This window comes from Schistocerca serialis, chromosome 2, assembly GCF_023864345.2.
Source record: "Schistocerca serialis cubense isolate TAMUIC-IGC-003099 chromosome 2, iqSchSeri2.2, whole genome shotgun sequence".
Lineage (NCBI taxonomy): Eukaryota > Metazoa > Arthropoda > Insecta > Orthoptera > Acrididae > Schistocerca > Schistocerca serialis.
The window spans coordinates 851147505-851171692 of NC_064639.1; the positions used below are offsets into that span (position 1 = coordinate 851147505).

A 24188-nucleotide genomic window follows, 5' to 3' on the forward strand; every position below is an offset into this window, starting at 1 on the left:
GGACTGTTATTTACCTTTGGTCCTGTTTACAAGTAAGCTACGAGACGATAAACTATCACTAAAATAACTGTTACATAATTACTCAAGCACTTATTGATTTTTGTAGCCACTATTCAGATTTAATGTGTTAATAATTCAAACAGTATTAAACTTAGTTTGTAGACAACACTTCGTTTTTACATAAGGAAACTCATTCGGCTACTGTGTTCATCATAAAAGACACACATGCCAGGGGGTGACTGCATGCGAAGATACTACAGTCCTGTGTCCGCTGACGTGTAATTGTAGCTAAAACGATTGCTTCTGTGTAGATTTCAGAGATGACTTATACGTTGAGCATGCTTAATAATGGAAATTAGCCCTCCATGTCTTGACATACATCATGTATCTCCATGAATTATTGACTTGTGGCTAAAGGCAGACTTATTTCCGTACCTTACTGAAGGCCTTTACCTTTTGCTTGCTTGCTTTCGCTGCTAAATGTTGTATTTTAAACAGGTTTCCTATAGCTGAAGTTGTTTGGAGAGTAGCGACGTGTTTGTATTGAGCTATAACAAAAAAACACCAAACCTAAACATTCATTCCGTCAAATAGCTGAACTATAAACCAGGACGGTTTTGGGAGACCAGAAGTCATTAGTAACCCAGAAAATATATGTTTAAGAAAGTGTTTGCGCACTTCATTCGTGTTTAGTAACTAATGTTGTATAATTATACATTTGTTGTTGTTGTTGTTGTTGTTGTTGTCTTCAGTCCGAATACCGGTTTGATGCAGCTCTGTGTTGTTTTATCCCGTGAAATCCTTTGCATCTCCGAATAACAACTGCAACCTACATCCTTGTTTATCTCCCTTTATGATTTTTACACACCCCAATTCCCTCAAATCCTAAATTGGTAATCCCATGATGTCTCAAAATGTATTCTCTACACAGATACCTATGTTTAGTCCAGTTGTGCCACATACTACTTTTCTCCCCAATTCCTAGTGTCTCCTAACTGGTTAAGTGATCTACTCCTCTCATCTTCAGCATTCGTTTGTAGCACCATATTTCCTTTCAAAAGCTTCTTTTCCTGTCTGAACTGTTTTTTCGATTATTCACTTTACTACAGAACCACACCCCAGCCAAATACTTTCAGAAAAGACTTCCTAGCACTGAAAATTATACATTTTGTCAGTGCTAACAAATTCCTGTTTTTCAGAAATGCTTTCCTTCCCATAGCCAGATATCCTCTCAACTTCGGCCATCATCACTTACTTTGCCAGGATAGCAAAACTCATGTATTGCTTTGTCTCGTTTCTAATCTAATTCCTTCAGTATCATCTGATTTTTCGACTATTTCTCATTAGTCTTGTTTTACTTAGTTAATGTTCACATTATATCCTCCTTTACAGATACTATCCATTCTGTCCAATTGCTCTTCCATGTCTTTTGCTGTTTGATAGAATTACAACGCCACCAGCAAACTTCAATTTTTATTTCTCCTCCTCAATTTCAGTTCCTTCTCCAATTTTTTGTTTGTTTCCTTTACTGCTTACTCATTGTACAGATTGGATGGCATCGGGGATAGGCTATAACGCTGTCTCACTCCCTTCTTAACCACTTCTTCCCATTCACGCCCCACGACCCTTATAAATGTCGCCTGGTGTTTGTTAAAGTTGTAAATGGCCTTTTGCTCCCTTTATTTTACCCCTGCTGCCTTCGGAATTTCAAGTAGGGTATTTCAGTAAACATTGTCAAAAGCTTTCTGTACGTCTACAAGTCGTATAAACGTAGATTCGCATTTCCTTAACCTACCTCCTAATAGAAGTCAAAGGGTTAATATTACCTCGTGTGTTCCTACATTTCTTTAGGATCCAAACTGATTTCCCCGGGCCGGTTCGCGTTAATTTTCGCAGCCTTGATTTAGTAAACTTATATTTCAGTAATTTCATATGTCAGTAACTGCTTCGTTTGGAATTCTTCCTTTGTAATTGGAATTATTACATTCTTTTTGAAGTCTTGGGGGGGGGGGGGGGGGTATTTCGCTTCTCTCATACAGCTTGCACTCCAAGTGGAGTAGTTTTGTCATGTCTAGCTCTCCCAAGGTAGTTCTGACGGAATGTTGACTATTCCAGGGGCCTTGTTTCGACAGTGGACTTTCAATGCTCAGTTAAATTCTTCTCATAGTATCATATTTCCTATCTCATCTTCGCCTACGTCCTTTTCCTGTTTCTGTAATAACGCCTCGACGTTCATTTCCCTTGTACAGCTCCTCTATACACTTCTTTCACCTTTCCCTTCTTTGCTTGATTCTGGATTTCCATCTGAACTCTTTAAAAGCTGCTTTTGTCTATCCTAGTATCGGGTGTCTCTCCTGTGAGTCGTCAGGCGCATTTTCTCTAGTGTTTCGGTAGACGTTTGCAGCTCCTATTTTTGCAACGTGTAGCTGGAGCCAGTCAAAACAAATACTGCTCATCGCGTCTTTCGTGCGTCGCCCAGCATGTCGATTTGTTTCCCATTACGAACAAAATTATTCTTAAAGTGGAATATTACGTGAACATTCGATGGCGCGGTCCCAAATTCGTCTCGTGTGTTGTTCGTTTAATCGATATGTATTAACAGGACAGTAAAAGACAAAGAATAACCACTGCTCCAGTGGCTAGTGAGCAACGCTTCTGCACGACAGTAGCAGTCAGCGCGGGCCAGGGCATTGGAGTCGCTGCTGGGGTATCGATATTCTAGGTGTTTTACTGTTCCTGGCAATAAATATCGATAAAACGAATAACGCAAGAGCCTATTATGGAAGTGCCCTATCGAATAGTCACCTAAAATTCCACTTTAATCATCATCTTGTTTGTAACTGGAAATAAACCACGCTTTCCATCGATACTGGGCGCCCAAAAAAGTTGATGAGAAGCATTTGTTTAGGCTGACCCAGCTACACGCTGCAAAAAAGGAAGCATCAGAGAAGACTCGCCTGACGAGTAATGATTACTACTAGGTCTTGTCTTGTACAGGGCGGAGCAAATAAAAGTGGCTCTGAGAACAGTTCCAGGATACAAAGAAACACAGCAGAGGAAAGAAAATACATTTCTGACCTGACTATAGCAGATGTTGAAAGTGACTCTCGGCACTTTCGGGTCCTGGTAAGCAGGTTGCTGAAGGCGGATCGTAAGTTTTAATAAGACTTTGAGAAAGAAGGAAATAAAATTACTAGTTTCTGCATGTTCGGAGACGGCTGTTGTTCCGCAACTGGCAGTCAACGTGTTGATGAAATGCGGCTATACATGGATATACATTCGTTAAAATAAATGTTGCATATTTCCGAAACTTTAAAATTGAACGCTGTCGACCAGAAATACGTCTTGATATCAATATATTGGTTTGTTTGTAATGTAATTCTAAAGGAAACCTTTCATCTTTCTACTGTGAGGGAGCAGTATGTGCAGGCTATCGCAACCGTGTCACGTGCACACATTGCTGTACATTCTTTGTGTGTTATTACGAGAGTTGACGTTGCTTCAGGATGGTTCGTACACAATAATGTACAATCAGATGCTGCGTGTAGTCAATCAAATGGAGCAAGGAATGAGACAGGTAGACGTCGCAGCGAGTTTCGCTGATAGAGTGAGGTCTCTAGAATCTGGAACAAGTTTCTACCGAGAGGATCAGTGAGGATTTATCATAATAAATGGACGCAAAAGAAAAAAAAAAATGTTGTTTAGGCCGTGTATCGGCGTACAAGACCTAGCAGAAACCCGCAACACCAGGCTACACATCTGTGGCGGTAGTTCCGAACAGCTACACCATTGCAGATGTCTAACACAAACGATACGAAATAGGCTCCACGAGCAGGGATTACGTACCAGAAGACCTCTCAAGGCCCCTCCTCTAAATCGTGTTCTGAGAGGTGCTAGTGTATCATAGGCACGAAACCACCATTTGTAATTAGTAAGCAGTGGGAAACATCGCACTTTTCTAATGACCCCGGTCGTCTCCACCCTAACAACACTAACATTCGTGTGTTGAGGCAGTTTCCAGAACAAGATTTTCACTCTGTAGTGGAGTGGGCGCTCTTCCTGGCAGATTGACTGTGTGCTGGACCGAGACTCGAACTCGGGACCTTTGCCTTCCGCGGGCAAGTGCTCCACTGACTGAGATACCGAAGCACGACTCACGATCTGTCCTCACAGCTGTATTTCCGTCAGTATCTCATCTCCTGCCTTCCAAATTTCACAGAAGCTCTCCAGCGAAAGACTTTCACTTTCGGAAGAAAAGATATTGCGTAGACATGGCTTAGCCACAGCCTGAGGGATGTTTAGCGGAGTGTGCGCTTATATGAAGTTTCGAAGGTAGGAAGTGAAGTACTGGCGGAAGTAAAGCTGTGAGGGTGGGTCGTGAGTCGTGTTTGGGTAGCTCAGTTGGTAGAAAGGCGAAGTTCCCGAGATACGGTCTGTCCATCACACGGTTTGTCTGCTAGGAAGTTTGACCGCAAAGGCTCAATAATGGCTCAGTCCGGAACCGCGAGGCTGCTACGGTCGCAGGTTCGAATCCTGCCTCGGGCATGGAAGTGTGTGATGTCCTTATGTTAGTTAGGTTTAAGTAGTTCTAAGTTCTAGGGGACTGATGACCACAGATGTTAAGTCCCATAGTGCTCAGAGCCAAGCTCAATAATGTTGATCTTGTGATCGTGGCGGCCAGGGGAGATGAGAAGATTCAATGTACCATCATCACTGGGGGAACAAACATTGTACCGTGGCATGGTTCTGATCAGCCAAAGTGGGCAAACAATCCTCGGGAGTAATGCAGCGTTGCAGAGTAACAATGGGATCCGCGGAATACCATAATATGGCTGCCCGAATCATCACGGAACCCTCTCCATGTTTCACTTTTGGGACGTAAACTTGGCCATAAGTTGGAAATACTTCGAAAAAAGACTCATCAGACCAAATTACATTATTCCATTGTCCAGTTTTTATGGCTGTGGGCACAAAGTTTTCCTGTTACGGGTATTTTCATCACTGATGAGTGTTTTGGCATTCCAGCTCGACATGCAGTTCCGCGCTTACGAAGCTCCCAGTGCAGTATTCAGTTCTGCAGCGACTCTGCAGCTGTTGTCTCATTTTTCGTCACAATCCTCTTCAGTGACCGTCCGTCACGATCACTCAACACTCACTTTCGTTTGAGTTGTGACTTAATGGGCGATGCTTTTCCGCTTTCCCTGTATGCGATATAAATCTTCGATATGGTGCCTCGTGAAACAGCAAATACTTCGGCTACATCGATCACGGAAGTACCAACCAACAATGTTCCCAAGTTGGAATTCACTTAGGTGGGGCATAATGCACTCACAACTAAACAGAACGCTGTTCTGACAGAGACTGACACTAGCAACGCATTGAGGACACTGCACAGGTGCCGTCGATGGTAAAGTACAACTGTTCAATCTGCAGGCTTGGGTAGCATCTGCTATTATATTCAAGCATGTTTTTCTCGCTGAGTTTCTTTTTTTCCCCCTGTATATCATCACTGCAGTCCCTCTAATGTTCATAGACTCCGGTAGTATGGAGGTGATGAGTCGCGTCCAGTGTAGGTTGTAAAGGTGTATATTTCTTACTGACTGGTTTTACTACTCGAAGAATTTTGCTTATGTGATCAGGAACTCTAGAAACGAACGGTAGCCTTACAGATTAAGTGGTTCATTATTCTTTTACCACTACTTCGTATGAAGAGTCTATCAAAGGAAAAATACTCGTAGTCATTTAGCATGAAAATTCAGCTCCAATTCAAAGCTGTTATGTCGCTGAGGCGGAAGGCACGCGAAGACACAATGTGTTGAGCACCGCTTGCTTCTGAGCCAGGCTAGTTGTCCGAAGTGATGTCTCGACTTCGCTCTCTGTCCCGAAGGTAAAATTAATTTTGGGGAGAATATCATTTAAGAAACTGCGGTTGTGACTATGCTCTTCACCTCTCTCTTATTTGCGGGTGACCAGGTAATATTCTCTAAGTGAAAAGGATATGCAACACTTACTGAAAAAGCTTAAAGATTGTGATAAACCTTTTGCATTTCCTTTGTTTTTCTTTAAAGGCAAAGAGAGAAGATGAAGCGGTAGCTCATCATAGAGCCTATGCCTACCGTCATGTATTTTTGACTTTCAGTTGTTAAAAGACAGAGGATTTTTTCTGGTACCAGTAGAAGGTAGGAACTCAGCTAGTGAACGAGTGAGAAGCACGCTATTTTTAGCGAGTAATTGTAGACCGCCATTTTGCGGTCGCTATGAATAAATGAGGAGTATGTATTTCATATGTGCACCGTTTAGAAAAATACAGTTTTGTTTTATTAACAGAAAGGTCGTGTGAGTTGTTATTTCAAGTAGTACAATAATTACAAGAACTGAAGCCCACCTGTGTACTTTGGAAAATTACGAAGATCCGATAAGCTTAATGGGAACACGGTCAAGACTTCAAAGGTGAACACGGCGACCAAACGTAGCATTATAAAGAATGGTAAGCACAAATCTACAGCGGAGAAAGAAACTACTTCGCCCTGCAAAATAATATGAAGTAATACGAACTTATTTCCAGGCATAGCTCAGCTTATTGTGCTTGTCATTCATGCCGAAAAATTAATCTCATTAATTCAATACATTTTAAAAACCCACGCATTTCAACATTTTATTATCATCTATTCCATTATTTTATTATATTATAAGAGTAGTACAGAGAATGGGGTTTGAGAGTAAATCTGGACAAGGCGTAGTGTATGGGACAGGATTTGGTGAAAATTGACACAGAGGAAGGACAAATAAAATCTTGTAGAAGCTACAACTGTTGGCAACCATAGTAGACAATTCCGGCATAGGTGAAAAGATTATTAGTTCCAAAATAACAGTTGGGGGCAGAGCTACTAAGGCTAAGATACGAAATGAGGAGGTACTGAGGTGGATGGAAGTAACATGGTCTATAACCAAAACTTGGGAGAATAGAGCGCTTCAGTGGTACGGGCACGTACAGAGAACTCCTAATAGTAGGTGCCCGAGTGAGATTTTAAATTGGCAGCGGCCCTGGAGGAGGAGAGAAAGGCCAACGCTAACACGGGAAAAATACGTAAGCAAGAAATGAAAGACTAGAACGAAAGAGACTGTAGTATCCATGTAGCTCTTCTTTATTTTGTGGCGATATGACAAATGTCGTCCACATAGCCGAACCGACAGGAAGACTAGTGGCGCTTTCCTTAATGCATGTTCGAAATATTCCGTAAAAATGTCGTTGTTTTCCTCAGCAGCTTACTGTGTCTTTGTCGCTACTGGCAGCTTGAACAGTTTTTCGGATGGCTGTACGTGTCGAAAAAAGACAGACTAGCTACCCTATGTAAACAGAGCTTCACTCATGCTTCTTAAAAGCTTCCTCGTGAAGGTAATTATTCATACTGTAGAGAGAGGTCAGAAAAGCCCTCGTATCATGAAGAGCCATGTTTCAGTGACCTTCCGTTGGGGGAGTAATATATCGCTGGTGGGGGATTGTCTTGTGTAAGGTTAGAAGCGCCCGACTAAACTCCGCGACGGCGAGCAGCGGGTGTGAGCGATGTGCTGTTGCACGCTATGCCACGTCCTCGCCTCGGCCAAATGAGATCACGAATTGATTACCAATTAGTGGCCACTGCGGCATCGCGTGGACGCCCGCCTTGCCCGTCAGCTTGTGTGGCTGAGTACACGCTGTTATACAATGCTTGCCAGGCGCCCATTAGATACCTGATACGTGGTTGCGTTCCGGGATAATTTTCTTTGTGGTTTCAAATCTCCTGTTTGGTTTATTGAACAAGGCTCACCGCCTCCGCACCTTAGCAGTACAGTTCTGAATACGGCATTCGATTTATGTCTCCTTGAATAACTATGCATTTTCTGCTCCCTTGGAATAATCAAATTGACTTGTAGTCAAGCTTTCTTCATAGATCCAAATAGCCAGGTTCTGTGTATATATATTTTTAACACTTTAAAGAAAATTATAGCATTATCACATTTTCTGAAATTAGCGCAAGTAGTACATAAGAAACAGCGAATGAACTGCGAACTAGAATGGCTCGTCTGAAATCCATTCTTCGAGAGTATAATAAAGTTAAAAGAATTACAAAAGAAAATCCATAAGGTTCGCTAATGGGTCCTTTGCTGTTCTTGCGGATCTAGCATTTCATTATAGCCAGAAAACAGAAGCATCAACAGATAACTTCCTCATAAATATGACCTTAGTTTTTTTTTAAAAAAAAAAGGGTTGGTCAACTTGGTTCTCTTTAAACTTTACAAGGTAAAAAAAGTTAACTTTCATCTTGCGAAAAAAACGTAGCACTTTCGATAAATAAGTTCCACGGGGAATGAAAAATAGAGTAGTGTGTTCTGTGTTCTTGAGCATGTATATTGATGAAAATATAAACTGAGAAAACTATACACTAGATATAGTATAAGTGTCAGAACATTAATTTTCAGTTACTTTCCCATATATATATAGTAGACAACATTGATCGCACATTAATCAGAAAACTAGGATATTGTGTATGTCAATCATATTTTCAGCGTTATCAGTTCCAGTAGTATTTTTATTTCTTTCCTAATTTTTTCTTTCATTTCCTTAGTTTATAACTAACAGTGTACAATGGAAATTTAACGGTTGTGTAGGCTAAGTGTCATACTGTTGTTTCTTCAGTTCTAAGACCTATTTGATGTACCTCTCCATTTCCGAATAGCTAGTGCAACCTACTCCCTTTTGTACCTACTCCCTTTTGTACCTACTCCCTTTTGTACCTACTCCCTTTTGTACCTACTCCCTTTTGTACCTACTCCCTTTTGTACCTACTCCCTTTTGAACCTACTCCCTTTTGAACCTGCTTACTTTATTCATCACTTGGTGTCCATCTACAATTTTTACCCCGAACACTTCCCTCCAGTATCAAATTGAAAATTCCTTTATCTCTTGGATTGTGATCTGTCAACCGATCCCTTCTTTTAGTCAAGTTGTGCCACAAATTTCTTGTCTCCCCAATTTTATTTCGGTACTTTCACATTAGTGTCGCGATGTACACATACCAATATTCAGCATTTTTCTGTAACACCACATCTCAAAAGCTTATATTCTCTTCTTGCCTTCCACTTCTATATATAGCTATACTCGAGACAAATGCCTTCAGAAAATACTTCCTAACAGTTAAATTTATATTCGGAGTTAACAAATTTCTATCTTTTTTGGCCCTGGCAGACTACATTTTTTATCCTCTTTACTTGTGCCAACATTTATTTTACTGCCCAAATATAAACCTCACCTAGTCCTGTAGTGTAGAATTTCCTGCCGTAATTCTCTCAGCATCGCCCGATTTAATTCGACCATATTAGCTTACCGTTGTTCCTCGATCGTATTCAGTCTGTACATTCAATTGTCACACTATATAATCATAATTACAGGGTTCGAACCGTAGTCGAACACAGAATTTTTATGTCACATGTCACTTCTTTCACCCCCGGCAATGATTTGCATTCGCGAAAAATGGCAAATAGCTCCGTAGTTCGGAGTTGACGTTAACCCTTTAAGAGAGCAGGCATCCTGTGGTTTTATAGCTAATAGGAATGAAGAGTTGCAGGCCTGCAGTTACAATGCTATCAGTTAATGTTTCTTCCAGTAGAATTTAGATGGTTTTTCTCGTCGACCAGTTATAACGTTTTTCATTTTTTTGTATTGATAAACACAAATTCGATGCCATTCTACACTAAGCCACTTCAGTTTTGGCCCGCAAACGAATATCAAGGAAGAAACATTTTAACGAATGAGCAAACAAAGAACAGCGTTTTTAACGGTGTGAACTTTATGTGGACCAGCAGCAGTTATAAATTGCTTTGTGACATTTTAGATCAAATTCAGTTTAGAGTTTAAAATTTGGATAGCTCTATATGCAGTCATGTCATTTGCTACCCTCTTCGTTTTCTCTCTTTTCCTATCCTTATACTGTCCTCCATCTGGTATCTTTTGCGTTCTCTTTTTCTTCTTCTTCCATTCACAATTTCTTCCATAACATCCATAAGCAAACAATCTCTTGTCATCCAGTGTCCAAGCCAATTGTTTCTCCTCTTCCTGATTACCTTTAAAATTTGTCTCTCTTCCCCCACTCTTCTCAACACCTCATTCCCACTCTACTACCCATTTTACCCCCTCCATCCTCCTGCAAATCCTCAAATCAAGTGCTTTTATTCTTTCTCTCCCTTCCCTCAGTGTTCGTGTCTCAGCTCCGTATAATGCCACACTCCATATGAAGCACTTCGCCAATCTCTACCTCAGGTTCCTGTCCGTGTCCCCACATAGAAGCCACTTGTTCTTATTAAATGCTTCCTTGACAATTGCTATACGTATTCCCACCTACATCTCATGTCGTCCGAAATAATACTACTCAGATTTTTGAAAGTACTAACTTGCTGTATCTTCCCGTCGCAACTTTATAGCTGTTCTTACTTCTCTTGCACTTACCACCACACATTTTGTGTTTTTCATATTTTCATCCTGTATTCCTCACAGGTCTTATTTCTTTTAACATTGCAGTAATAGTTCTTTCGCTCTCTGCCAATAACACCATGTCAACCGCAAATCTAATACATTCTATCTTCCTACCACGAACCCCGCGCTCCTCCATTTTGTTTCTAACATTTCTGAATAACATGGTCCAAACATACGTTAAACGGTATTTGGGAGAGACGGCAGCATTGCCTCACTACCCTTCCAGTTGTTTTTTGCTCTCGACATCTCATTCCCAATCTGTACTCGTATTTTCTGTTGTAGGTATAGGTTTTTAATTACCCTTCTATTCCTCCATTCGACGCCATTCTTCCTTAGAATGTCCATTAATTTATTCCACTGTACTCTAACAAAGGCTTTCTCCAAGTCAATGAAAACCGTATAAACTCCTTTTCCTCTTTCGGCGTGTCTCTCATTTATAATTTTCATCTTTCCCTCTTCTAAATTCACCTGTTTCTCTGCAATACTTTCCCAGACTTCAGAGCTGCGTGAGACGTCAATCTTATAGTTCTAAAATGCTGACATTTCTTGGCAATCCTTTTCCTCTCACTCGGTATCATTACTGCCGAGAGAAAGTCATCCAGCCATTCACCTTTTTTCATATATCTTATTACATAGATGTATTAACTCTCTCACGCCACAACTCCCAAGGCTCTTAAATAAGTCTGCTGGTAATACATCAATTCCACTTGCTTTATGAATCTTCATCTCTCTTAAAGCTCTTCCTACTTCTCCTTCCAAGTTGCAGCCTCCGTTGACCTCTTTTATAATTCTCCCATTCTAATTTAATATCTTTTGGTTTTTGATCAACATCATATGGAACTCTGTATGATTTATTAGCATAGAGTAAATCCAGCCGGGATGTTTCAACATGTTATAAACATGTCTTTACAGAAAGAAACAAAACCGGCGTATCTCGACGCACAAGCGATGTGCTACGTCACGGAGGAAATTAGGTCTAAGGTGCGCACTCTCAATCTGCCGTTATTGGAACTACGTAACGATCCAAAGGCGCGCTTCAAATACGTGACGGTGAGCCAGGTCCGATCGAATCCTCACGCCACCTTAGCCAGCGTCCACGAGATGCACCAACCGGCACGTACGCTGGTATTAACACGTCTCATTCTTGAAGCCGCTTAAGCCTCTGACGGGATTACTCGCCTTTTCTCTTTCACAGAACTTCGCAAACCGTCAGAGTACAGTCCTTTACAGAGTGAACAATTTTTCGGCCGGAATATTATTTGGTGCTATATAAGAATATACAGCCTACAGTTGCAGGTTAACTTTATCGTTTACCTAGGTTTCAACGTTAGTAACAACGTCTTCTTCAGAACCTGCAACAAGTTAATATTATAATGCGCTAGTAAATTAAGGACAACGACTTTAGTAAACACAAATACTCAAACCCAAGATCAGACCAAGAAATGGTTGTCGGTTCCTTATATAGGTAATGTCTCCTACAAGATAGGGCGCCTGTTGAAAAATTCAGGTTTTAAAATTTCCTGCTCGACGAGTAATAGTTTAAAGCAAAATTTGGTTCATTCCCTTGAGAAAGACGGCGACAAGTCAGCGAAATCAGGCGTATATAAGATTTTGTGATGATTGCCCATGTTATTACATAGGTAATACAGGCAGTGCTATCGCAGTAAGGTTTAAAGAATATCTTCCAATAAAGGGCGTAGGAACACGGGGTCACCTTTGCGGAACATCTGGTGCAAATGGCTCATACACCTAAACCTTTACGTGACATATGAAGTTAAGGGATATAGACTCGACACACTTGAGGAACTACAAATTTATGCACACCTAATTACAGATAGAGGCAATTTACTGAACGATCAACTGTATCTACAAAATAGGGCATACTTCGAAGGCTTCCAGCCTATACTAGGTTTACCGTAATCCATAATGCATGTGACCTCACAGTTTCTGTAATAATCGATCCTTTACTACAGATGTTCATTCAAGATTTGTTGGTCAGTTTATAAAGCTCTGTAGTAGAATGTAAAACGTAGTCATGCTGGATACTGTAATTAACTTACAATAGTAAAATATAAAATTAATTCATAGCAAAAAGGTTATGTGACGCGTGCGTAATAAGTTTGATTCTATACGTCTCGCGCATGCGCGCCGCCCTCTGTGAGGCAGACCGCGAAGCCCTCGCGGTCCGCAGTCTCTAGTCACACGACGAGGCCCATACAACGGGCTTAAAGTGAATTTGCTACAGCTTGTTTAATAGAAGTGACAAAACCTTATGGTTATGCATCAAGTTTTACAAAGCTGACTTAGGACATGGCCTGTTTTAGGCCAACATTTAAATAATATTTTATGTAAGTACTATACGTTGCATCCTGTAGGATGACCATATCTAATATAATTTACTAGCGCATTATAATATTAACTTGTTGCAGGTTCTGAAGAAAACGTTATTACTAACGTTGAAACCTAGGTAAACGATAAAGTTAACCTGCAACTGTAGGCTGTATATTCTTATATAAACAATATCAGTTGCTGTCGCTGCATAAAAACGTTAAAAATTATTTGGTGCCATTCGTCAGTGTGACAGACGGCACTCGTAAACGTCCCATTAGAAAGAAGTTGTGCTGCCAGTTTCAGGTGCCACTGAGACATGTATAGAAAATACCGTGGCCTGGCACAAGCTGCCGACTGATTCGCGTTGATAGCCAATGGAAATTTTAGTATATTACTTAGAGTATCACTTTCTCTCTCCTCTACACCAAAGCGGCACCTAATTATCACATAGACTACGAAGAAACTGTCATGTGGACATTAGAGTGATAATTACTGTAAGGGGTGTCCCATTTATCTTGACAATCTCAAACGTTTTTCCAGCAGCAAAATCAAAAATCAAGCAAATGCAGTTAAGCTACCAGGCGGACATTAACGTACATGATCGCTTGATTTATATCTTTGTCCGTTACCTATATATGAATAGCAATTCGTCTTTTTTAAATAGCGCCATATGTTTTTTGTTTGTTAATCCATTTCCTCACCGCAAGACCTGTTAAAAAACAAGACATAGCGTACCATTCACGTTAACCTGAGGTTATTTAAAACGCCGTTCAGATACCGTGGGTAACGTAACTCGTGTACTTGCTGGAGTAGACAGGAAACACAAGGAAAATGTATGCCGGACATTCAGGCAGCCCCCTTCAGTTTAAGGTTTACATGAAAATTGACTCTGATCACTATGGGACTTAACATCTGAGGTCATCAGTCCCCTAGAACGTAGATCTACTTAAACCTAACTAACCTAAGGACATCACACACATCCATGCCCGAGGCAGGATTCGAACCTGCGACCGTAGCGGTCTCGCGGTTCTAGACTGGACCGCCTATAACCGCTCGGCCACTCCGGCCGGCTACATGAATAATTGGGCTGAAAGAAAATGGGGTAGGAAATAGATAGGAAGGAAATAATAGTTTGCAGCCGCACAGGACACTGGCACAAATTTGCGACTCTCGCCATTACATTGCCGCAGATTTGACTCGAACCTGGATGCTTCGTTTCTCTAGAAACGTTGCCTTAACAGCCTCGATCATATGGACACGCTTTCCGCAGACCCAAATTCCTAACATCCCGCTCGCCGCACTGTAACGGCCTCGGTCTTTTAACCCCTACTCATAGATTCCCGTAAGGGTTCGTACGTTGGTTGTGCATCCGCACTGAAACTTTTCATCAAACAGACGACGCACCCATAGACCTACAGATATTGGTGGTGTATGTTCTGTCGGACATGTCCGACAGAACGACCACCACCCATGCAAGCTTAATGTTTGTGTGAATACAATGTACACCAACGAAGACAATGTGAACACGCTGCTCATCTATGGAGAATATAAATCAGCAGAACAGTGATTGTGTTTCCATTTCTTTATTGTCAGCTCCAGCAAGTGTAGGTAATCGTGCTGGTTAATATCACCCTTGTAGGTAAACATCATTTAGTTCACACACTTTTTTATATTGCTTCTGGACAAAAAGTTATTGGGTGGGTCAAGGTAAATGGAACACCATGTGCGAGAGTCATTAAAAAGCTCTGGTAGCCCGTGTGTGTGTGTGTGTGTGTGTGTGTGTGTGTGTGTGTGCGCGCGCGCGAGAAGTCCTCGGACTCTTACACAAGACCAAAAAGCGTCAAACGGAAATTTGTCTGGAGCTGATGGACCAATACGAGGCTGTAGGTGACGATTTCCTGAACACCATATTCAACGAAGATAAGTAGTATCATTACTAGCTGGAATACAAAACACGTTCTGTGTAGTGAATCCTCGTACAAAGTAGTTAGAAAGGCAAGATCGTGTTCTTCAGAATATCTTGGAACCTAAATCATTTACATCTACAACCGTACTCCGCAAGCCACCACGTGGTGCATGGAGGAGGGCACACCCTACCACTACTAGTTACTTCCTTTCCTGTTCCACTCGCAAAAAGAGCGAGGGAAAAGACTGTCTGTATACAATTGTATAAACAGTATGTTACAGTTCAAGCTAAAATTTGTGAAAAGGAACTACTTTATAAAATATTTTATATTTGATATTATCGATAAGTACTAGTTCTGAATGTATAGCTAAAATTAGTTTTTTAGAAACATTTGAAATTACGAATTATTTGCAAACTTAACATTTCTATTACTAATTACGCAATCCTGTACTATTCTCTATGTTTATTTCTAGATTCATTTATGAAATAATAATCGAAATTAATAATGTACGAAAACTAGTAGGAATTCATATGTTAAGAAGAATTGTAAACCCTTTGGAATACTGTTATTTCCGCAGAATGTGTAGTCGTAAGCTTGGCTCTGATGTGATCGGACGTGCTTTTCTACAGTAGATGCAAACAGTGTAATTTCGGCTTTGTTAATGTGAAAAATGAAAATACTGTGTGATATACTAAAATGTGAGGAAATTAGTGGAAAATAAATTTACGTAAAAAAATTCTGCAACAAGTCTTCGAATTTATTTAGTTCAAATCAACCGTGAGGACCTGATGTTTGATTTTCAGCTTCAAGAATCAGACCCATAGACAAGAACAACTGGAGCCATCTCAACGTGACAAACTAAGTAAATCAGAAAGTTTATTGTAACCTTCGCTCCTCTCAAATCTTCATAAAAAAACTTTGTTCATTAATTACTTGGTTCGAGCGTTGTTTAAAGCGGACAGTAGATGGAAGGAGGGGGAGATTGCAACCTTACGCGAAATGTGCATTTGCTGCAATAGTTCTGCAGTCTGCTTCAAATACTGGCGCTCTAAATTTTCTCAATAGCGTTCCTTTAAAAGAACATTGCCTTACCTCCAGAGTTTGCTATTTGAGTTCGGAAGCGTCACCGTAATACTTGTGTGTTGATAGAAACCTGTCGGTAACAATCTAGCAGCCCGCCTGCGAATTGTTTCGATGTCTTCCTTGAAGGTCGGAGGGCTAAAAGATGCCATTGACTGGGCTGAAAGCCAAATTTACGAAGTGAGGCCATATAAGAATACAAACTTCCACTTGCAACTATATAACGCTAGAGCTCAACAGTTCCACGACCACTGAAATAGTGGCTAATTTTGGCTAGATTATCTTAACACATCCGGCATATTGAAGTGTGCGTTTGCACTCCGTAGGGTGAGTGGTTCTGACGACGTGCTGGGAGGTCCGTGGATACGCTACTGACAGACAGAAACGCTTTTATTCAACTTGAGCATTGTGTGGTTGGCTGAGTGAGGCGCACACACACCTGACTCAGTCCGCAGCTCTTGTTCTAGTGGCTAGCATTGCTGCCTCTGGATCACGGGGTCCCGGGTTCGATTCCCGGTCGGGTTGGGGATTTTCTCTGCCCGGGGACTGGGTGTTCTTGTTGTCCTCATTATTTCATCATCATCATCATCATTCGTGACAGTGGCTAGACTGGACTGCGAAAAAAAAAATTGGACTGTGTAAAAATTGGGAATTTGCACGGGCGCTGATGACCGCGCAGTTGAGCGCCGCCCCCCTCCCCCCCTCCCAAGCCAAACTTCATCACACCAGACTCAGCTGACCTTGGCCGGCGCTGGCTCACGGACGGCCGCTTCCTCCGACGAGGAGTGCTCACGTAGGCTTCCTGCGATGCTGACGATATGCCGGAGAAAGGCCGACAGCCTCAATAGGCCGTGGTCCTGACGTCAGCGGCTCTGCATGTGCTGCGCCGGCGTTGCTCTGGAGAACCTCTCCTTGCAACACAGTCCTGTACGAGTTCACCACGGTGGCATGTGGTGGCTGCTGTGTGTGGAACACGACCCACTGCCTTCCGGCAGAGATACGGCGGCTGGTTTGGACGGCAGGTCTGCGGCACTGAGGCACAAAGTACCGCAAAGAGTGCTGGCGGCTGGCCCAACCCGTACTCGAACTCACAGCTGCTGCTGCTGCGCTGGCCACCAAACTCCCCAGAGTTGTAAACCATCCTAAATATGCTCAGTGATGTTCTTGTCTGGCTAGCGTAAGTGTTTAAACTCAGAAGAGCCACTCTGTTGCAATTCTGGATGTGTGGGATATCGCATTGCCCTGCTGGAATCGCCCAAATCCGTCGGAATGCACAATGGGCATAAGGGATGCAGGTGATCAGTTGTCTCGTCGGCTGGCATGGCCCTGTAGTTGTGGCTGCGGAACCCACAGTGTGTCTGCCTCACAAGTCAGGCCTATTTATAAGGACCTGGTGTCCATTTGTTACATCAGAACCAGGCGCGCAGCCATGTAGCCTTTGTCTTGTCACGGTGTGGTGACACTGACCCGCCGCTACGGCTATTACAGCCACACGGTGCAGTTTTCCGCAGTGCTGCTGGCCCGTGTCTGTCCTGCGTACATGTTACTCTCACCCACATGTCGCCACAATGTAGCTACCAGCCCATGACTACTATTGCGATACTTCACGGCGGCTTTGTTACCACTTCTTATTACACTGAAGCTCCAAATAAATTGGTACCGGCATGCATATTCAAATACAGATATGTAAACATGCAGAATACGGCGCTGCGGTCGACAACGCCTTATGCAAGTGTCTAGAGCACTTGTTAGATCGGTTTCTGCTGCTATAATGGCAGATTAAGATCTGAGTGAGTTTGAACGTAGTGTTATAGTCGGCGCACGAGCGATGGGAAACAGCATGTATGAAGTAGCAATGAAGTAATGATGTTCCCGTACGACCATTTCACGAATGTACCGTGAATCCGGTAAAACGTCACATCTCAGACATTGTAGCAGCCAGACAAAAAATTGTGCAAGAACGGGACCAACGACGACTAAGGAGAATCGTTCAACGTGACCAGAAGTGCAACCCTTCCGCAAATTGCTACAGATTTCGGTGCTGGGCTATTAACAAGTGTCAGCGTGCGAACCGTTCAACGAAACATCATCGATATGGGCTTTAGGAGCCGAAGGCCCACCGGGTACCCTTGATGATTGCACGACACAAAGCTTTATGCCTCGCCTGGGCCCGTCAACACTGACATTGGACTGCGGATGACTGGAAACATGTTGCCTTGTCGGACGAGTCTCGTTTAAATTGTATCGAGCGGGTGGACGTGTACAGGTATGGAGACAACCTCATGAATCCATGGACCCTGTATGTCAGCAGGGGACTGTTCAAGCTGGTGGAGGTTTTGTAATGGTGTGGGGCGTATACAGCTGGAGTGATATGGAACCTTGGTATGTCTAGATGCGACTCTCTGGCAGGCGACACATACGTAAGCATCCTGTGCGATCACTTGCATCGATTCATGCCCATTGTGCATTCCGACGGATTTGGGCGATTCCAGCAGGACAATGCGACATCCCACACATCCAGAATTGCAACAGAGTGGCTCTTCTGAGTTTAAACACTTACGCTGGCCCCCAAACTCCCCAGACAAGAACATTATTGAGCATACTTAGGATGCGTTACAATGTGCTGTTCAGAAGAGATCTCGACCCCCTCGTACTCTTAAGGATTTATGGACAGCCCTGCAGGATTCACGGTGTTAATTCCCTCCAGCACTACTTCAGACATTATTCCAGCCCGTGCTCGTCATGTTGCGGCCTTTCTGGGTGTGCGCGGCAGCCCTACACAATATTAGGCAGGCATACTATTTCTTTGGTTCTTTAGCGTAATTACACTAAAAAATAGGTAGCAACACATTGCCCACTGCACAGAGAAGACTCAGCGCCTCAGGTCTTGTTAAGACCTCATTGTCCACCATAACTACTTCCACCCTTATTGTCCACTAAACTCTTATGCTTGTTATCTCGTCTGTCTGTCCGGTGTGTGTTTTTTTTCCCCCTTAGTTGTGGAACAACTTTCAGTAATTTGTTCTTGTGACACCAATTCCTCCTACGCTTTCCCAGCGAACATATTCCCAAAAATACCCTTACGCGTGCTCCGCTACCATTCATAACACGTAGACAGCTGCTCCCGTTTATTCCTCCCATTATAGCGCTCATTGCGGACTGAATTATCCTCGAAATGCTTGATTTTGCGGTACACCTCACCCGAAACAACTTCTTGGTGCCTGGTGTTACTGTACTATCCGAATTACGCATTTGTGTTTTTGTACATGGTTCAACTGGTTTGTCTTGTACGACAGATGCTCCTCGTGGCAGCTCTCCACTGGCAAAACTTTCTTTCGCTGGAGGTTAACTTTGGCACCATGTTCAGTCAGAACGTTTACTTTCAGGCTCTTCACCTACTTCATGTACGTAGCGCACAGTAAACAGCTCGCTGCGCGCGTCAGCTGCTTGCTCTCCAGGACTGTGACCCAGTACTTGCAATCACATACTCAGAAAAATTTCACTCTGTGACCTGCTCATTTAACGCAAAATTGGCTCGTATCTGACGTGCCCTGTACCTCGTATAAAACTGAGTGATTGACAGATTGCAATGGCTGGGGCGCTTTTGCTGTTATGCAGCCTGCCACTCTTCAAAGGGCTGCTGCATGCAGCTACAGAACAGGTAACACAGGAGCACGTGGCGCTCGAGAAAAAACTGTGACCGGTTATCCCCTTCCACTCTGCCCCTCCGGGAAGTTATTTTAATCAAATTATACTAAAATTTTTGGACGTGAAAGGCTGCTAATCTAGAAATAGTCAAACATGAAAAACGAATAAAGGCTGTAGCAGAAGAGTCGTTAGCTAAACACCTTGGAACACTACCGGTATTATTCTTTCCCTCTTTGCTGAGATGCTGTATTTAAAGTTCCATGTATTTAGTAAGATTACACACTGCTGATATCATTCCGTAATGCATTGTCTTTCGATGACACCCATTTATTTATTCTCCATTGACCGCATTATGAAACAATACAGCAATCGATATTATGAGGGTGTGCTGAAAAGTAATGCTTGCGAATTTTTTATGTGAAAACTCTAAAAGCTTGACTGAAACGAACTCTGTTGACATTCTACGTCTTTATTATTCATGTTTGCATATTTATTTCTCAACATAGCCCCCCTGGCGACGAACACATTTCTCCCAACAAGAGACCAGTTTGTTGATATCGTCACTGTAGAATGTGTGACATTGTTGACTGAGTTACAGACTCACCTCACTCACAACCTTGCCTCTGCTTACACCTCTTCATGACGATCAAAGTGAAGTCCGCGGAGAGTTTCGGAAACAGGCAAAAATGGGTTGGGGCCAAGTCGGGGCTTTGGAGGATGATCGATGAGAGTGAAGGCATCGGATTGTTGTAGAAGTCGCTGCGCTTGTGTGCGGCCTGGCATTATCATGCTCAAGGAGAGGGATTCCAAATGTGGACGGACTCTTCAGATTTGCGCTTCCAGTTTTTTTGTTTTTGTATTGTTGGAGTGACCTGTCCAACTACACAAAAACAACAAAAACACGTACGGCACACAAATAAAAACCAACAGCAGCTCAGGACGAGCTAAATACAGCAGTGGTACGAAAAAGGGGCATATGCCATAATTCTTAACGGAGTATAAATACCTTTAAAATAGGTAGATTATAAGCAAAAATTCAGTTCAGACGATATCGTAACGTCCCGTATGTTTGCAGATGACATGGTGTACTAATTTAGACCTGCGACTGATTTCAGTTGGCAGCCACAGGATACACACAACGTAAAAAAAAAGTACGTATGTAATTTAAATAACAACAAAATCCTATGTAACGTATTTCCTAATCTAAACATGATCTGTATGCATGTATTCCAGAAAAATGAACGAAAAAAGCCCACCGAGGATACTGCAGCTGTGATAAAATTTACGTGGGTATTAAGGCAAAACAATAATTGTGTAACCTAGTGGCAAAAGGCGGACCCGTCCTTAATTCATTATTACGAGGGCGTGCTGAAAAGTAAAGCCTCCGAAATTCTTATTTTGTGCTCAATGTCGGTAGAGGCATTACATGTCATGCGTATTATTCGACAGACGTTCCCGCATCGCTGACGCAAGTTGCAACCCTCTGTCGCCAGAGGGCTCCGAATTGTAGCGTGTAACGTTGCGAGATGTAACGTAGCTGTGTCGGTGCATGAGAGATCCTCAGAAAACTAAAAGCTGGAATTCGAAGAATTCGCCCTCTTCTTTAGCGTGGCCGGACCACGCGGGAGCCCGCAGCTCGTGGTCGTGCGGTAGCGTTCTCGCTTCCCGCGCCCGGGTTCGATTCACGGCGGGGTCAGGGATTTTCTCTGCCTCGTGATGGCTGGGTGTTGTGTGATGTCCTTAGGTTAGTTAGGTTTAAGTAGTTCTAAGTTCTAGGGGACTGATGACCATAGATGTTAAGTCCCATAGTGCTCAGAGCCATTTGAACCATTTTGAACCACGCACGAGCGCTTACTCTCATCGATCGCCCTCCATACAGTCCCGACTTGACACCAACCGATTTTCGTACGTTTCCAAAACTTAAAGAACATCTTCAAGGACTTCAGTTTGATAGTGCTGAAGCGGTGCAAGCAGAGGTGATAAGGTAGCTGCGTCAGGAAAATTAAACACGTTCTACAGTGATGGTATCAACACATTGGTCTCTCGTTCGGAGAAATGTGTACGTCACCAGGGTGACGGTCGAGGAATAAATATCTAGACATGAATAATAAAGATGGAGAAAGTTAATAACGTTTGTTTCATTTAGAAACGTTCAAGCGCTCTCACATCAAAAAAATCAGAAGTATTACTTTTCAGCACGCCCTCGTAGTTTTTGCGAGCGCTAGAACTGAGATCAAAATTCCAGTATAGTATCAGTGAAGTCATAGAACGTTGACGACAACTGTTGGCTGGATAAAAAAGGAAATAAATGCAAGAGCAAAAATGACTGCGAATCCTGTTCATTTAGGCTTAGTTCTCAAAGCAACGATCCCGATGTGTCTGAAAAGGAATTTGTTGTCAATCTTCATTACTGGTTATGACTTGACCGCGAAATGTGAAAACTAAGGGTTGCAGTGCCAGCAATGAAAAGTCATGTTGATAATAACGAGAAGCAGCAGGAAGACTAAAGGATGAGGGAAAACGCAAGGTATAGGGAGCTCATTGTTCAATTGAAACGGGGTTAGGTTGTTCATACAGCGGGATAAAGTTACGGGAAAAGGTCATTACTAAACACTTTGATTGTGTAAGAGACGAAATACAATACGGCCTAGTGGAAGATCGAGAGACCATTTGACAAAGCAGGTTGGGCAAAATTCTAAGATGATGATGATTTACGTATAAGACGTGAAAGAGGTCCTGACCCGACAAATCGTAATGAATGAATGGATAAGGGTCTGCATAAACGTCTATACAGATACTCCGCTACCCACCGTACGGCGCGTGGTGGATGGCACGTTATACCATCGTTAGTCATTTCCCTTCCTGTTCCATTCACAAACAGAGCGAGGAAAGAGCTCCGTAAGAGCCCTAATTTCTTACATATTATGTTCGTGGTCCTTACGCGAAGTCTACGTTGGTGCCAGTCAAGTTCTACAGTCAGCTTCTAATGCTTCTTCTCTAAATTTTCTCAATAGCGCCGGCCAGAGTGGCCGAGCGGTTCTAGGCGTTACAGTCTAGAGCCGCGCGACGCTACGGTCGCAGGTTCGAATCCTGCCTTGGGCATGGATGTGTGTGGTGTCTTTAGGTTAGTGAGGTTTAAGTAGTTCTAAGTTCTAGGGGACTGATGACCTCAGATGTCAAGTCCCATAGTGCTGAGAGCCATTTTCTCAATAGCGTTCTTCGAAAAGAACGTCACTCCCACTCAAGGGACTCTAGTTTGAGTTCCCAAAGCATCTCCGTAATACTTGCGTGTTGATCGTAATCATTATAGAAATCAAGCAATAAAATTTTGTTTACAACGTAGTTGAATGTGTGATTAGTACCCATTAGTGTAAGCATTATTAGTACCCATTAGTGTAAGCATTCCGTTCTCGTCAGAGATGATCATTTAACTGATTGTCTATTCTCTTCATGCACTTACCTGAAGTAAAGCAGAGACATGTTAAGGTTTATTCATTACCACTGAATGGAAATGTGGAGGTACAGTTGTACTGTTTTCAGCAACATCTCTCAAGGAGCGTTTTCATATCTCTATTCTTAATCCGCTGTCCAGCTATAGGATTCGCATCTCGAAACTTCGTGTCAGATGATCCTACAAGGCAATATGCCCCCCCCCCTAATTTTAATCTAGTTTGAGCTCAAGTTGTATGCTTTCCATGGATTCCTGGCCGGACATGTTCTCCTCTTAAGAACCCTACGAAAGCTGCTAAATGCTCTCTGAGAGACCTATATTGCTTTTCTGGTTACTTATATTGCTTATATGAGCTGGAATGCAGCTTTGTTTTATGCTTTTGTACTGACCTATTCTGACGTCTTATAAAAATTTTAAGGAAACCCAAGTTTCTTGTGAAAATTATTTCCCTGTTTTTATCAGGACTTCTAGATCCACAATGTTCATTTGATTCCAAGTGATGAATGTGTGCTGAATTTTTGTTACAAGTTACACATATTTTCGTATTTGCTTCGTTTTATGACCGACACAGTCACTTGCTCACCATGTATGAAGTAATCCTACAACCGAGAAATTATTTTTAATTTAAAGATACTACGGATTAACAAAGTACGAATAAAAATTACTATGGGACAATGCCATATCACGCTTCTATCCATATTCCCTGTCACACCACAGAAAACGGATCATCTATACATTATGGACTGAATCCGTAGACACGGAGGAACTACTTTCAGACGTTGCAGGCAGCTCTGGTGGCCCATGTAGCTTAGCTACATTACTGCGGGTAATCTCACTGTCGTAAAGCATGTAGTTTGCCGCTTTGTGTCCTCTCAACCTGAAGTAACCCGATAAAGTCTACGAAGCACTTTGCCGGAACGAAGGTCATAGGTTGTCATCGTGCTATTGGAACAGGATTCAAGAACTTTAGAAACAGTTCTTGTGTCTTGGATATGAGTTGCTTTAAGTGGGTTATACAAAAGCGTAATTTTGTTTGCAGACTGTAACTCTTAGAGCACAATCGACGCTCATTTGTTGTTTGTTACTTTTTCACCTTGAAGTTTCTGACACAGAGTGTACGATCAAAATTGAAATAAAAAAGTTTTTTTTCCGCTTTAGTTGCATTCTCTTACATTACAACTGTGACGTTGGGATGCTTGATTGCAACATAAGTCGTCGTCTTTTCTCCCCACCCCCACCGTCCTCGTTCAGGCCAATATAA

At 42.4% G+C, this 24188-nt stretch overlaps 1 protein-coding gene across 6 annotated transcripts in view; it reads left to right on the forward strand.

The window, feature by feature from the left end:
• The window catches only part of LOC126458138 (uncharacterized), a 404279-nt gene that overhangs the window by 252416 nt on the left and 127675 nt on the right, over positions 1 to 24188 (forward strand). The gene's annotated exons all lie outside the window — the stretch shown is intronic.